This window comes from Quercus robur, chromosome 4 (genome assembly GCF_932294415.1).
Source record: "Quercus robur chromosome 4, dhQueRobu3.1, whole genome shotgun sequence".
NCBI classification, from domain to species: domain Eukaryota; kingdom Viridiplantae; phylum Streptophyta; class Magnoliopsida; order Fagales; family Fagaceae; genus Quercus; species Quercus robur.
Window position 1 is genome coordinate 61,485,191 of NC_065537.1, and position 11,317 is coordinate 61,496,507.

Below are 11,317 nucleotides of genomic sequence, written 5' to 3' on the forward strand. Positions count from 1 at the left end.
AAGATAATTGCAAACACAATTTTTTGTAACACATACAAAATTGCAAAAGATAATTGGAAAAGATAATGGGGAACTAAATAATTGCAAAAGATATATCATATAATTTTGTAACACATACACAGCCAAAATTTTTTGTAACACATACAACCCCCCCCCCCCCCCCAACAAAAAAGAATCAAGACATTTTTAGTATTTCCAACATATTTCATGCTTAAGACATCAGTATCAACTGAAATCCCAGTCAACCGTTTTATAAGATTCCAAGACTAGCTTTAATAACCACATCAAATTGGACCTTTTAGCCTAATGAACACACAGTACACACTCATTAGAAATTAAATCTGTTTCAAGATTGTGACTATTCTCAACAAAAGCCCCTTCGAAAAAGAATAAGGGAACCTCTGCTATTCTGTACAGAGCACTTTGGTAATGATTCCGTGAAAAGTCGTTACAAGATTAAAGTCCATAATATTTTTTTCACACATACACATCTATATTAACTTGTACTAGAAGTAGATAGCTTATTTTCTAACCTTTTATCAAAAAGAAGTAGAGAGCTTATTATTGAACAAAAGGAAGATAACAGAACCTTGATTACCTTAAAGTCTATTTTCTAACTTTGCTATTGGACAAATATTTACTTCTTACATGCTTGAAAGCAGGTTAAAGTTGATCTTAAGAGGAATTTCCAATACACTAAGGGCTAACTCACTAAGAGAAAACAATCAAAAGTTTTCCAATACGCTAACCCAGTATATTTTGCACTTCATGTTGTTCTTTTAGCATCACCTCTCCAGCCCAGAAAGATTTAACAAAATTAAAATTTTAAAAATAAATAACGATAGCAAATAAATAACGATAGCAAGTTTGCAACTGCTATGGAAAAGGCTGGCAGCATGTTTAACCCATTAATCAAATACAAAGAACCATTTGGTAGAAAACTACAACTAATACCCATGGACTGAAAGACACTAAGAACCATTGGAAAGTTTTCTTAGTGGCAAAACCCATAGACAACTAATACCAAACTACAACAACAATCAAATCAAAAAACCCTTACCTGAGATATGAAATTGTTGAGAGGGAAGAGTAGTGAGAGAGGCAATGCGGTGAGTGAGAGTGAGAGGTGTGAGAGTTAGTGAGACTTAGTGTATGGGTGAGAGTTGAGGATGCTCTATTTTTGGGTTAGAGGTTAGTGAGGCTGAGTGTAGGACTCTATAAAATTCTGTAGAACGCATGTTTTATTGATTTAGTCTCGGAGAAACTCGAGTCTTATAGACTCGAGTTATATTCAAATTTTAATTAAGAACTACGCGTGTGTTTAATTAAATCTCGAGTCTTAAAGACTTGGTTTTTGCTATGTAAAAATCGAGTCTTTAAGACTCGAGATCTACGTAGCTCGGTTAAGCCAACTCAGCAATTCATAGCAAGTGCAAAGCGAGTTTATAAAACTCGATTTTTAATTAGATCTCGAGTTTTTAAAACTCAAGATGCTCTTTTTCTTAAAATTTTCAAACGTTGCCTATCTTACTACTTTGAATCTCTATTAACTGCTACTCTGCAAATTCCCTCGAGAATGCATTCTTTCTAACCTCTACAAAATTTAGAAGGGAAGCTTTTCAAACTCTCTACTTTCGTTCTTGTTATGGCTAAAATTCAATGTGGTTTGGCAAAAATGGCCAAATACCATCTTTGACATGTAACTCAAGTTTCAAAAACTCGAGTTCTATAAAAAAAAAAATTGTTACGGTGGCATCTGCTGATCTGGATTATTTTAATTAAAAAAAGTCACACGGAACTCAAGTTCTTTGTAATGTGTTACTCAAGTTTATAAAACTCGAGTACCATGAAAATAAGGTCCATATCTCAAAAATTTAGGTCCTCATCTTTAATGGTAACATCGTAAATTTATCATAAAACTTTTTCTTGCCAAAGTGGCCGAATAGCCTTCCTTTTCCTTAGTCTATTTCTTTTTCTTCTTTATCCTTCAACTTTTCTTCTTTCACTTCAATGTGTCCCATATGCATAATGTCACATCTCATTAAGAGATGTCTAACATGAAGTAAAACTTGTGAGACAAACTCGTTAAATGAGTCTTTGACTTGTCTACTCTAATGGCCACACTTGCTCTTGAAAGATGGTGTGGTTTCAACTAAAACTTGGGTAAAGACAATGAAATGGGAAAAGAAAAAAAAAGAGGTATCAAAAGCAGATTGAACTAATCTTCCACTTGTTCAAATTTTTAAAGAACTCGAGCTTCAAGAGCTCATTTTAGATTACAAGGAACTTGAGTTTATAAAACTCGAGTTTCAGGTGGACTTTTAAATTATAAAATGTCAGATTAGCTTTTGCCACCATGTCACATTTTTTTGGAACTCGATTTTCATAAACTCGAATTCTCTAAAAAGAGTGCTAGATTGCTAAACAATGGTAGAGATCGAGTTTCATGAGCTCGAGTTCTGTGAAAATAGTGGTAGAACTCAAGCTTAATAAACTCGAGTTTCAAAATAGTAATAGATTGCTAAATATTTCGCAAACAGTAGTAGAACACAAATTATTTCAGCTATTGGACCATTTTTGTCCAACTTTTTCTGCATATACGCGATTTCATTCGTAACTACTCTACTTCCATGATATTTCTACCAGTGTGGAACCTCCCCAACAACCAAACTACTTATTCCATCACCACTCCACTTCTGAAATGCAGGTCAACTATAGGGTTTGAGTTTTAAATGTTCTAGCAAGAACTTGCACCATTGATGTGTGCATAAAATTGAATGCATAATTCTAGTTGTTACATTAGTTGTAATAGTGACTAAATTTGCTTTTGTTATATTTTAGTTGTTTGATAATCTTCTTTTCAGAACTCAGTGTGGCATTTCTTGTTCCTTATGTAAAAATCTATATCTATATATATCTAAAAGCTGAAACGTAACATTTATTGTTGCTGCGCTCCAGTTGAACCACATCAGCATCCATGTCATTATCCTTTTTCTTTCCAATTTTCCTATAATTTTTTTTTTAACTTTTTTTTTTTTTTATAATTACACTTTCTCCAACCTTTCTTCTTCACTTACCTTTTCATCTCCCTACCACCCTTAATCTTAATATCATTATTCATCTTTCCCTTCATCTTCCTTTATTTTGTCTCTTCATCTTTCCCTCTCTTACCTTTCATCTCCCCACTATCCTCAACCTTAAAATCACTATTCATCTTTCTCTTCATCTTCTTTTATTTTGTCTCTTCATATTCACATCATCTTACTATAAATTTTTGTCATTCTCCCTTCCATTTTTTGCATAGTTTTCCTTCACAAAAGTTTCTTACTCTCTTTCTCTCTCTCTCTCTCTCTCTAGATATTTTTTAGAGTATTTTTTTTTCCTGCATCTCTACTTTAAGTTGATAAATTTTGTATTTGTTATAACTCTATTTTGGGTTGATGCGATTTAATTCTATATTTTAAGTTTTTTTTTGTCCTCTTTGATTGTTAAATGTTATCCTATTGCATTATAAAAAAAATTAAAGATAATATATATGAATATAATATATATGAATATAATATATATTATTCTATTACATAACATGATTTGGGTAATTTGGTGTTTATTTTTTATTTTTTTTACATTTTTTTTTCTTTTCATCTTATTTTATTCAATATTTAAACTCAGCCACATCCTTCATATAATTAAATTATTTATATTTTCTTTTTAAAAAAAATTAAACATATAATATGTTATTTAAATTAAAATAAATAAAATTGTACTCATTTTTTTAACATTTACACTTTCTCTAACCTTTCTCATTCCCTTTACATTTTCATCTCCCCATTACCCTCTATCTTAATATCACTCTTCATCTTTCCCTTTATCTTCCTTATAATTGTACTCATTTTGTTTCTTCTTATTATCATCCTTTTAGTATAAATTTGACATTCTCTCTTCCATTATATGCATAATTTTTCCTCACAAAAAAGTTTGTTTCTCTCTCTTTCTCACTCAATTTTTTGGTGGATTTGTTTTGTTTTTTATTTTTTTTTTTTATTTATTTATTTTTTTTGCATCTCTACTTTAGGTTGATAAATTTTTGTGCTTTTTAGAACTCCACTTTAGGTTGATGTGATTTAATTGTGTTTTAAGTTTTTTTTTTTTTTTTTTTTGTTCACTTTGATTGTTAAATTTTATCATATTGCATTATAAAGAATTAAAGACAATATGTAAGATTATAATATAATTGTATTATATTACATTGCATGATTTGGATAATTTGGTATTTATTTAGAGATAATTAATTTGGTGTTTATTGTTATATATATATTTTTTTTACTTTTTTTTTTCTTCTCATATTATTTTATTCAATATATTGCATTATAAAAAATGATAAAACTAATTAGCTACTATCATTATGGAGTAGTAGTCTATGGTTTTATATATATAAAGAAATGGAATATATAGAGTTTATATTTATATATATATAAATTCACATTAAGGAAATAATATATATATATATATATATATCTAAAAGCTGAAATGTAGCATTTATTATATATATATATATATATATATATAAAGGTTTAAGAAAAAGTATATGTATGGTTTCTGTTAACTTAAAAGATAATGAAAAACTAACTATTAATAAATAATAAATAAAACAATAATATTATCACGCGTAACGCGCGGGTCTGCGACTAGTTAAAAAATAAAAATAAAAAATAAAACCAACCCTCAAACTGTTCTTCATGCTGTTAGAAATTGTGCCTGTGCTAAGAGTTGTTGGATAAGTTGGGCCTTCCTGGCTTGTGTAGCTCCTTTTTTACTGCCAACATCACAACATGGAAATTGCAAGTCAGATGACAGAACTTCTCTATGTTACTTGCCTAGAAAACTTGTATTTCCCAATTAGAGTATGGGCGTTATGGCTGCACAGAAACACAAGTGATGTTCCAATTTCAAAGGCAAAACATTAATCTTCATTGTGAGATTCTACAGAGGGCGGTAGAGTTTGCCCCTTATGTGCAGGCACTAGGATTGGCAAGACATTACTAGAAGAGTGAGATGTTAAAAGCCTCATATGGGGTGGTTCGACTTGAATTCAAATGGGGTCAATCTGTGGGTAATCTAGGCTTGGCAGGTGGTGAAGATTTGATCAGAGATGCAATAGGGGCTTGGGTTTGAAGTTTTTTGAGAAACAGGCAACGGAGCTTTGGTCTTTGAGGAATGGACCATTGATCTACTAAAGCTATTTTTTAAAATAATGGTTAGAAATTTCCTAAATCTACACCCCTGCCCTTGGGCTTGGGGTCTTGAACTTGAGATCCCTATCTCACCTAGTACCTAGTGTGGCTGTGTAGATACCTACCCGACCCATGCGGGTCCATTAGGTGAGTGGTTTGGATTGGATAGGTTAAACCCCCAAATTAGCAGATTGGGTCAGGTAATGGATTGAGAAATTACCAACCCACCATAGTTGACCCGATCCGCCCATTCTAGGCAAACCATAAAGTAAGTTCCCTTTTTCTATCTTGTATTGTATAATGTTGTATTTATATTTTTATTGAGCATGTTGTTTGTCTTTTTGTTTTGAGTCCCATACATTCTTGTATGTCTATGAAATGGTGTACCTTTACTGAGTCGAGAGAGATTAAAAAATATTTATCATCATTTTTTTATAGAATAAAGTGATATGTTCTAAAATCTTATTCTTAGTCTTAGATTGGATCCGTTTTATTTATTATAAAAATTGTTATGGTATTATTATATTTAATATATATATATATATATATATATATAATAAACATGTGCCCGTGTATATTAAAATAGATAGATAGTACACGGATATACATCAAAGCTTTTGAGACCCTACAAATCATTTTGAAGTTTAAGTGTTATGTTGGTATGTGATTATTTTAAATCTTTGGTGTGACTTGGGAAACGTTAAGACTTTGGGTTTGTTGGTTTAATTTTCTTTAGTTGTAACTTGTAAGGCTAAAATTTTTTTATAAAACTTTTGTGGAGACAAGGTCTGTTACAAGTTACAAATGATATATCACTCTTTTTCATTGACCTTATGTTGGAATTAAGATTTGTAATTCAATAAAATAAGCCATTAATTTTTTTGTGTGCATGAGTTATATATTTGAATGTAGTTTATTATATGGTAGTTTGAGTGTTGCCAATAAAAAAAAATTGTAGTATTTGATCATTATTTTTTTTTTTTAAAAGAACAATGTTTGCCTAACTCGACAAGTTGAAAGCGCCAACATTCAACTTGTGGGAGGGGTAGAATCTGAATGCCAATTAGCGCCAAGTAAGCCCAACCCAAGGAAAAGGGTGTCTCATCCTCCCAATGTTTCTAATTCAGTACGGCGATAAGAGACCAATGTTGAAATCAAGGAAGCCAACCATCCAAGGAGTCCGAAGGGCGAGGTTCCTCGGAAGGTTTTATATGAACCACCGAGAGTGAGGGACAAAATGCCAAAGAAGAAGAAGGAAGAAACGTGCAGGTAAAGAAGAAGGAAGACTCCCAAATAAAGTATTCATTACCTCCGCATTCAATGCACTGCACCAACTCAGCTAGCCGCATTAATGGCAGGCTGACCCCTGAATAGTACCCTCACAGCTTGCAGCACGTTCCACCACCTTCAACAAAACCCTGATGGGACAAGTATCAAAATGATGATCCCTAGCTATACAAGTTGAGGGCTGAGATGCATCTCAAATAAATATATAAGGAAAGGGAATTCCTCTAGAATAGAAGGAGGACAAATTAGAAAGAAAAAGAGATACTATGTATCAACATTCTGTAACCAAGACTTGAACAATATATGAACTAAATATCTTTGGATTAGCCCGAGGAAGAGTTAAACATTAAGGACATGTTTGGTAGACTGTAATAGATGTTGTAATGTAATAGTTATTCCTGTAATTTGGTTATGTTTTTATTACAATGAATAATCATTCCTTATGAATAGCTATTCTTCAAAATGAGGAATAACTATTCCTCTTTAAAAGGTTGTATTAACTATTCCTTAGTAAGTGCAATAATTTCAAAACTTAATATATTTCCCAGTAAACAAACTTTCTATATACATCTAACAATTATAAAAATAAAAAATCATAAAAAATAACACATATCTCTCTTAAATTTAAAAATAACAATTTTTAAGGAAATATAATTGTATGAGTAAGAAATTTCCAAAAATAAATGTTAAGTTTCAATCTAATGTTATAACTCACAACCAAACTAATGAATAGGTTTAGTTATTACATTACAACATATTTTATTCCTAGTAATAAAGATTACAATTCCTGTCGTAATTCTCATTCAGTGTACCAAACGTACCCTAAAATCTTCTTCTTTCTTTTAGATTATTTGTTGTTTTTACGATTGAACATGAAACTAGACCATTAAAGTGTGTGCAAGCTGATCTCGAAATCCCACTCTTTACAAATTAATTGTATCAAACTATATCATATCAACTTTCTGCCTATTTAGGCTTTGCAACTAATATTTGTTCTTCTACACAACTGATCTGCCAAATTTAGACTTTGGTGGGTTAGTGATGGATTGGAATTTTTCCAACTTGCCAATGGCTGATTGGATAAAAATATTGACCTTCACCCCACCTAATCTGACCCATGCACACTCTTGGTACCTAGGAATGTGCTATTAGACCATTAAGTTCGTTGGCAATATACAAAAAGCTTAAAATTAAAAGCAGTGAAGATTGAAATTGATGTCAAAGTTGTAGTGGACCTGATTTCCAACTCTAATGAGTTTTAAGAAAAGAAAAAAAAAAAAAATCCTTTCTATCTAATAATAATAATAACCTTTCCTTTCTTGTTGGTATGTGTGAATCATTGCTACATAAACGCAAATAGATATGCGGATGCGTTTGGGAGAAAGGACACGAACCAAAGCAAAAGATTTTGATATATATAAATATATAAGATTTTTATTATTTATTTTTGCTGAATAAAAAAAAAAAGTAGAATCTTGAGAGCAAGTTACTTTCTAACATGTTAAGTTAAATCCCAGCACTAGATGACCTCACCAACCCCGATACTAATGCGTCTCACATAACTCGAATTAGGGGTGGTAAAATTGGACACGACCTACGAACCCGACACGATACGACATGAAATTAACAGGTTATGGATTAAGGTTCAATGAGTTTGTGTTATATTCGGGTTGATATGATTGGCCTGTTTAATAAATGGATTGGGTTAGTATTCAACATATAGAATCCGTTTGACCCGTCTAACCCGTTTAATTAAATGATATTTTACCAATATGCCCTTCAAACTCTAGGTATATAAACTTATTAGTTGTTGTGGTTTATTTTCTTTGACATATTGTGGTTAATTATTTGTGATATCGAGATATGCTTTAGTTTTGAATGATTATTTGTGATGCAGTTACTCGTTAATTATGAATTTTATATTAAATTTTTTTTTTCATAATTTTTTTTTTCATTTTGATAAAATCTAATAAACAAGTCAAAATGACTAATTAGTTTAATAAATGGGTCGTGTTAGGGTTGAGGAATCTTGACCCGTTTAATAAACATATCAGGTTAATGTTGACTTATATAATCGAATACTCATGAATTTACATGACACAAACCCAACACGTGAACACGAATTACCACCCCTAACTCAAATCCAAGTGTTAAGGCTTTTTTTAATTTTTTTTATAATTCAATAATTACAATAAAATATGGGAGTTTTGAAACTCTAGGCAAGATTTTGAGATTTTTTTTTTAATCCTCCTATGGATTTATGTTTTGTTTCTAATCCAAATTATGTTAAGTTTTCCTGCCTACACCAAAAAAGTCAAAAACCAATTGAGTGTCTTGATTTTATAATAAAAAGTAATTATCTTGAACAAATGCTATAAATTGAAATTCTCTAAAGAAAAAAAAAATTAGGGCAAATTACACTTTGCCCACCTATGGTTTGTCCAAAAAACACTTTACCCACCTAGGGTTTAAAAAATGGCACTTTACCCACATGTAGTCCTATTTGTTAACAGTCCGTTGCCCACTTGTGGCCTTGCCGTTACTCTAACGCCATTTAACTTAAAAACATATGTTGGTGCAAACACAATAATAATGAAAATAACACAAAGAGAAACTGAATAATAATTCTGAATATTATTTATTTGAGATTAGAAAATACACAACACTATTTGGACTAAGGCATAACACTCGCTTTACTCACTCTCTTTAAGGAGATTCAAGCCCTTGGTTGGCTAATCTATGCAACCGGTGCAGACATTTTCTGACTTATCTTCCCCAAGTATAGTATGACTAGAATAACCACTGCATAAAGTGTTGAAATTATATTTTGAATGCATTTAGCCCAATATTTGAAGCAACACATATCAGCCCATTAATCACCACAATTAAAAGGAATAGTTCCTCTCATTTTCAATGTGGGATTAAACATTCCACTAACTCCTTATCTTCCATATTAACTCTCATATCTTTATATATATATATATATATATATTATCATATTATTCATTTTAATTAAAAAATATTAAAATGCTCCAACAATATACTATAAATTGAATCAAACACATGAAATCCTAGAGAAACAAACCCAAGGCCACCCCTTCAATCTCTCTCTTTGATTTAGCCACTCCATGAAGATCATCATGTGAAATTTCCATCATTGCCATTCCAATCAAAACCCCCGTGACAGAGTTTGAGGAATTTCTCTCTAGAGTAAAACTTTAGGAATTTTCCTACGAATTGAAATTTGAGGAATTTGTACAGGACTAGCAATAGCATGTTGATCTTGTAAGTCGTCAAGACTGAGGTAGTCTCTTTTAGGAGGGACTTTTTGAACCAAACCCATCTGGTAGGGATCAAAGTAAGTAGAAGCAAATAATTAGTTTAATAGACCCTCTGGTAGGGATTAAATTATTCTCTGTTTGAAAATTTTAGCAAAGGTAGCAATTTTTTTTTTTTTTAATAGTTTATTTTGCATTGCAATTCTTAAATTGGTGTGTTCTGGTCATGAGGTCTAAAATAAAATCCATAGAGAATTCTGTTTTTGCAATTTTGTTTAGCTTTCTAACTTTGTTTTTGCAATTGTTTTGTAGATATTCGTCTATGGGATATTACTTCTAGGTAACTCACAAAGCATTAAGCTAGAATTTACTAAGCTTTATAGACTACTAAAGATTTAAAACACACACATTTGTATGCTTGCATGCATGAATTTGTTGTGTTTAAATTTATTGGGCAAGTTTGCCATATGTATTCTGGTCCAATTTCCTTATCTTGGTCCCTTATTATCCTTCTTAAGAAATTTGAGAAACTCAACTCTTGTTCTTGTTTTTTTTTCTTTGTTATTTATTTATTTTTTTTAAGAGTCTTATGTTTCAGTAATTATTGTTAAGCTTAAATGGACCAAAAGGTCCATTAAACTAATGGGGATATTTTTTTTGAAATTGCAGTAATTTCAGTGAAGGTTTCTTGGGCAACTTATGCAATGTCTTCATCGAGTGGCACTTTTTTTACAACAACCCATTTTTGTCGTGCTTTAGATGGGCATTTATGTACCCATGAGACTTGTGTCTTGCAAACAAGTCTAAAAGTTGGCAACTTTGGAAGGAGATTTTTGGGTCGTAGCCAATTCAAGGTAATCAACAATTTTGTATTTCGATTTTATTTGAATTGTATGTTAATGGTTAGTGGTGATGGATTGTGAATTGTAAAATAACATGTTCTAAATTCTAGGGGTGTAAAATCAATTCTCATGTTGGTCCCAAATGTGGCTTCTTTCAGTGGGTGGATAACCATACTTGTAGGCATGGAAATGAAACTACCCCACTTGTCATTCAAAGGACCAATATGCTTGAGAATGAATTGCAGCTTGCAACTTAGAGGGAAAGGATATCTAGGGAAAGAAGAAAAAGCTACTAAGAGGGAAAGAAAAGCTCATGAATTGTATGTAGAAGTTAGGGAGAAAGCAATGAGAGCAAGAAAGAATGTGCAAGCTTGCACTAGTGGTATCATGGGGATTTTTTGTGTTTGTAATGTTGGTTTTGTGTTTTGCCTCAATAAAAAAAATAATAATAAAAAAAAAACAAAATTTAAGAGATTGAGTCTGACATGATGGTTATGTGTTTGTAATGTTGTTTGTTTTGTTGAGGTTGGCTGGACCAATGAGCTTAATTCAATGAGTGGTTATTCACTATTTTGTAAGTTGAATGCTCAAATGGTCATTTTGTAAGTTGTATTGTAACATAACAACTTTAATAATAGAACCACCTGATTTGATTGTTGGTAATAAATTGTTGGCATTT